A 6,324-nucleotide genomic window follows, 5' to 3' on the forward strand; every position below is an offset into this window, starting at 1 on the left:
AGAGGAAAGAGCTTTGACAAAGACAGTAAAGAGCTCTATGTATTACAGACAATAGCTTGCCTAAGTATTTGAGGTTCTAGAGATGGTAGGAATGAAAGATTCAAACCAACAAATTGAAGGGACTCCCCATGACCTAGAATAAGAAGCAGTACTGATCCTAAGGTGATGTACAACAATTTCAAATCAAGTGGTTTTCTGAGCAGATCAGTCCTATATTATTTAAAACAGGGTATATGTGCATTCATAAAGAATCCAAATCTTATGCAAAAGAAGCAAAAAGCTAAAATAAGGCAACATGGAAAGGTTTTTAAAACCAATAAACATTGCTTAAGCTAATCTAGATAATAACTATGCCTAGCAATTGTAACAAGCTATTTCCTATGGAAATAGATTAATGTTTCATATTTATCCAGTTTTCTTTTTTTAAAAGTATTCATAGGAGTTCATAGAGAAGGAACTTGCAGTTGTATTGCAATTTGGAGCCAGTGTGTCACGTGAACAATTCAATTTAGGAATACACTCATTTAGGGAATTAAAAAAGCAGAAGTTAAATTTAGCCCAGAAAATTAAGAACATTATCTCTGAAATAACATTTTCCAAAGCTAAAAATATGCCATTATGTTTACTGAGGAGTGTTTGATTTCAACGAATGTCTCAGATGGTTACCTATGCTTCCTGTGTTATTTCTTTTATTGGGAAATGGATGTCCTATTCATTGTCCAAAGGCTTGTTAAATTCTCTCTCTATAATCCTCAGGAATTCAAAGAAGCCTGTGAGTCATCAAAACTCATTACCAAAACTGAGTGTGAAATTTAATTTCCTAGAGATTAGGAAGAATATAGCACAAATCTTTGGTCTGTAAAACTCTGGATGTAATTTTGGCTATAGGCAAAGAGTGGCTTAAGTGACCTTTGAAGGAGACTTCTATGTGTACTTAGGATTTAGCCTCCAAGATTTGGCCTACTCAGCCTCTTTTGAAAAGTATTACTGATGCAGTCACATTTTAGTCAGTAAAATGATTTTTGTCCAAACAATTTGGCTGTTTTCAGAAGTACGATGTTGCCTTAAATTAACACCAGGATTCTACGTTACTAAGGAGAGGCTTCAATAGGTCTGTTGCATCCAGGTGGGCTACTCCCCATTCTCCAGTCACGTATGTATCCAGTAAGAGCTTTCCAACTCTTCGTGGCTTATCTGGTACATCTATGTGAAGCCAGGGAGGGTTTTAAAAGCTGGCAGGGCATAAAGCTCATTTACGGAAGGTCCACACCCCAGCCTTATTTTTAAGGCCTTATCTTTGATTTCCTGAAGGGGTGGAGCTCTCACAGCCTTGCTTTTGTGTTCAACTTCTGACTTACTCCTTGTGCACCTATAACTTTCCATTGTCAACTGAAATTACTTTGGGAAAAAAGGGGTAAATTGTTTTCAGCACTAGTTAAAGAAATTTTTGAGAATGAGAACTTTTTCTGGAAACATTCTCCTGCCTGCTCAAATTTTGTTCCTCAAATATGTGCTTGCTGTCATAACTATGTCTCTGAGCCTCCTTAGGAGCCAACTCTTGACAGCTAAAGGAAAAAAATGGAGCAAAGAGAGCAATCTTCCTACAGCCATCACTGCTGGGGGCCCCACCCTTCTCCATCACTCAGCTTTAAAAACTTGGCCTCATCTGTGACCCTCTCCTGTTCTCCACAGGCTCTCCAAGGCCTGTTGATTTTTCATTAAGGAAAATGGCTCTGACCCATTATTGAGCAATTTCCACCTTAACCTCCCTCCTCCCATGCCTCATTACAACATCACTAACATCAAGTCCAACATTCTAATATTATAAGTGGAAAAAAAATTATCTGGGACTGTGAACTGTGAGAACTGTTGACTGTGGTAAACTTTGAGCATGTTATAATTCTAGGCCTGAAAACTAAGAGATAACAAAAGAAATGTCATCCACAGATGCCCCCTTCTTTATGCTGCTCCGTGCCTTTCTGCTCCTTCTCCCAAAGTATCCTCTTCTGCATATCCTTTTAGAAATTTGGGTCCCATTTTCATTTTCCCAATCCATCCACGATGGCGGTGAAGGGCTCTACCATCCTGCTACCTGCACACCCTTCAATAGAGGTAAACCTCTTAAGGAGAGGGAGGCATCAGAATGGAATCTCCTTCCTCACTGTCTCATCTGTCTTCCTTGGAAAAGGAAAAGGGAAGTAGATATTGAATAAGCGTACCATTTTACCTACAAGGCACACAGTAAGTGGTTGATCAAATCGACACAATGCCAGGTTGAAGAACCTTATACACAAGTCATTTATTCTTGTGCAGATGTTTTTATAGATAAGAGCCTCAGAAATGGGGTTGCAAGTCAAATAATAAATCCACATGTAATTAGATTAAATATTTTCAGATCTCCCTCCATATGGGCTATACCACTTTGCACTCTCCTTAGAAATGGATGAGTACCTTTGTTCTCTCCCAACTTTGCAATGAAGTATGATTTTTAAGCTGCTGGATTTTTGTTAATCTTATGAATGAGAAATCGTTTCTTAGTGTGATTTGAATTTGCATTATTACAAGTGAGGTGATCATATGTTTAAGGGCCATCTGGATTCTCTCTTATATTTCTGCATTTGGCAGAAGGCATTTTGTAATCCAAAGAACTATTTCTTTACCTTCAAGTCACACTCTGTGCACAGCCCACCCATCCACTGACCTATGTATGAGGTCAATGTTGCTTACACGTGTTTTGGGACTAAACAGGGGTGGTTGTGGCATTTGTGTCAATGGAGCAAAGGACCTAGAAGGCATCATAATTCACACAGTCAGTCTTTAGCTAATGGCTTGGCAGAAGCTGAATGAAGTGTGTGAAGGTGATTCTACAGAGCACAGTAGTAAGGAGGGGTTGCTTCTTCTGTAAGTTTACATCTCATGCTATTTTGGGATATTGCCTAGATGACTTGCCTTCTCCTCTAACATGTAATATTCAGAGTGTTGTAAGTTGTATAAATCTTAAGAAAAGAAAAAGGGAGAAAAGAAAGGGAAATACTAGGGAAAAGTTCTCACCTCTGACAATGTGATTTATAGAACTATTTCTAGGCACATCTTATTACATCAAAGTGGTAGTGTTTATTTTTTTACAAACGTGTGATAATAAAGACCTTGATAATGCACCCCTCCCTTTCAGATTACCTCTAGAAATATCCGTGGAAAACTTTAAATAAAGCAATAGTGGCATAAAGAACAAGCATAGAGAAATGCTTTTTGAAGAGCGTTTGACATAAAATTTCTATTAACTGTTAATAAGCACTTTAAAAAGTGTTCTGTTCTCAAATACGTATGGGAAATGCTGCATGAAAGAAAGATAAGCAAGCTCTTGTATCGCAAGAACTCAAAAAGCCTTTACTATGGGGAGGAGTTAAAGTAATCAGTGTCCCCCACCATAATTTGGCTGCAGAAATCCCTTCTCTCCCAAAAGCAATCAAGAGTCCAGTACTGTGATAATGCTGGAAAATGCTGATGCAGAGGGAAAAGCACCTAACAAGGTGATTCAGATGATTTTTTGATTCTGACAACAACATGCATGATATGCTCAGTCACAAAGCCTCTCAGTGCTCAGGTTACTCATCTGTTAAGTGGCGTACTCTAAAAGGTCACCTTCACTTCCCATTTTTACTTTGACCTATAAGGAGGAATGTCCTGCAGAAGACAGGTCTTTTCTCTTAGCTCAGCCAGTGGCTTTCTTGGTTCATTTCAAGGACACTGTTGGAGGGGTGGGAGAGACAGCACTTCTATCATGCCAAGATAAATATCCTGAGAAAGATCAGGGGTTTTCTCTTATAAAATATAATAGAGACCTTGACATGAATCCCCATTCTGTCTACAGATGTTGAGCCCACACTCTTACTGATCACCACAAACTGACCCATCTAGGGAGTGGTTTACCCTGGGGCCAGGTCACTAAGCCAGTCAAAATCCAGCTCGCTTTAATTTGTAGTCCATGCGTGTAACAAACACTGGCCCGCTGCTCTAGGTCATCATTCGAATGTCAGTATAAACTCACCAGTGGTTCCAAGAGTTCTGTTTCTTTGGCATTTGCTTTTTCTGGTATTATGTGCCATTTTACAACAATAGAGATCCTGCTCTGTCAATGTCACTCAATTATTAACATTTCCTGGGGTGTTCTACAAACCCCATTAAGCGGGATTTGCTAAAAAGGTTGATGCTCTGCTTTGCCCCTCGGCCCCTTCAGGCATAACATGGATTGAACCTACAACATGCCAAGCACCTACTGAGGGCTAGAGGTAGAGTCACTGGTGGTTACGCACATGCTGTTCTTTCTGAATGCTCTGCCATGCTCTCCACAAAATGGAGCTAAGATACCTCTTCCTCCAGGAAGCCTTACTGAGCTTCACCTCATCTCAGTCTGGATTATGTGTCCCACCCACCCCCAGTTAAACAGTTCCTTCAACAGATATCAAACATTACCCTTATATTCCTGCATAACTGCCTCCCTCCTTGAGGGTATCTCTGCTCCTTAAGGGCAAAGACTAATTCCTTAATCTTCATTGCCTCAGCATCAATTGTAGTGACTACCACATAGGAACTACTCAGATTTATGACTGATTGACTGAATCAAGGTATGAAAAACCAATTCCTGCTTTCAAAGACCACACAGACTCTAGTTCAACTTTTCTACATGGCTTTAAAACAATTTATAATGCATTTATGATGCTTTAAATAAAAATTGCATGAATACTTCCAAATATTTTTGCATTATAAATATATTTTCAAATTTGTCTTTCATTAGAAGATGCCAAGAAAAAAAAACTGCCTTTCAAAGATATTGGATAATGTTAAGATGTTGGTTTCAAAATCACTTATGGTCCCATGCAGAGAAGGGCCCAGATATAAGAAAGACTAAAACACAGCTAAGAGAGACAAGCACTTATTTCTACTTGAATCGGCCTGCTTTTCCAGGCTGTCAACTCTCCCAACTCTGCACCTTCCACATGCCTTGTTAATGTGAGGAGAAACCAATGTGAGACAATAGCAGTCATATTTCCAGTTTAATTACAGAAACACAAACCTTACATCTCCTTGAGCCTCAATTATAAAAAAAAAAAACCCACAAGGCACATGCCATGTTTTCTCTGCTTCTTGTCACCAACCATCTTGCCCTATTATAAACAAGAACACTCCATAAGTATTCAGAGTACAATTATAATAAACTGCTCTCAGTCTGCCAGTTACATCTGCAGAACACAGCAACAAGAACTTTTACGAATGTAGGTATAGTAGGGTAGGAGGCACGTCAAAGAGAGTTCTAGCTTCATCAGAGCAAATAACCTGCAGAGTGTATTTTTATAATAGTCACATACCATGGAAAAAACATTAAAAATATATTTATTTTTCTTTAAGGAATGTAAACAGGTCAGCTGGCTCATACCTCTAATCTCAGCACTTTGGGAGGCCGAAGCAGGAGGATCCCTTGAGCTCAGGAGTTTGAGACCAGCCTGGGCAACATAGTGAGACCCTGTCTCTACAAAATTTTTTTTTTTTTTTAATTAGCCAAATGTGGTGGTGGGTGCCTGTAGTCCCGGCTACTTAGGAGGCAGAGCCCAGGAGGTCAAGGCTGCAGTGTGCTATGATCATACCACTGCATGCCAGCCTGGGCAACAGAGCCAGACTCTGTCTTGAAAAAAAAATGTAAACAGTAATATTTCCGTGCTCAGTGTATAAGTAATCTCCTCACAGAAATACCTAACGTAGATGACGGGTTAACGGGTGCAGTAAACCACTATGGCATGTGTAACAAACCTATGTAACAAACCTGCACACTCTGCACATGTATTCCAGAACTTAAAGTATATATTTTTTAAATGTAACCTCCTTACATTAATAACCAGCATATAGGATGCTGAGCTACATTACTGGATGCTAATCAAATGGATTCAAAGTCCTGGCTTATATGACGTTCCTTTAGTGCATATCACCCTCTTTAAGGAGAGTACAGTTGATGGCTTCTCTCTTTCCCTTTTTTTTTTTTTTTTTTTTGAGACGGAGTCTCGCTCTACCGCCCAGGCTGGAGTGCAGTGGCCGGATCTCAGCTCACTGCAAGCTCCGCCTCCCGGGTTTACGCCATTCTCCTGCCTCAGCCTCCCGAGCAGTTGGGACTACAGGCGCCTGCCACCGCGCCCGGCTAGTTTTTTGTATTTTTTTAGTAGAGACGGGGTTTCACCGTGTTAGCCAGGATGGTCTCCATCTCCTGACCTCGTGATCCACCTGTCTCGGCCTCCCAAAGTGCTGGGACTACAGGCTTGAGCCACTGCGCCCGGC

General features: G+C 40.2%; 1 protein-coding gene and 1 long non-coding RNA gene across 23 annotated transcripts in view; both read right to left on the reverse strand.

The window, feature by feature from the left end:
- Nucleotides 1-6,324, reverse strand: part of LOC105464900 (solute carrier family 8 member A1) — a 391,740-nt gene that overhangs the window by 227,247 nt on the left and 158,169 nt on the right. The gene's annotated exons all lie outside the window — the stretch shown is intronic.
- The window catches only part of LOC139357819 (uncharacterized), a 108,195-nt gene that overhangs the window by 67,283 nt on the left and 34,588 nt on the right, over nucleotides 1-6,324 (reverse strand). Inside the window, exon 2 of the long non-coding RNA XR_011611649.1 lies at nucleotides 1-6,011. This exon is cut by the window's left edge and continues 67,283 nt beyond it. This is a non-coding gene — a long non-coding RNA (uncharacterized lncRNA). The remainder of the gene's footprint in view (nucleotides 6,012-6,324) is intronic.

This window comes from Macaca nemestrina, chromosome 13 (genome assembly GCF_043159975.1).
Source record: "Macaca nemestrina isolate mMacNem1 chromosome 13, mMacNem.hap1, whole genome shotgun sequence".
NCBI classification, from domain to species: Eukaryota; Metazoa; Chordata; class Mammalia; order Primates; family Cercopithecidae; genus Macaca; species Macaca nemestrina.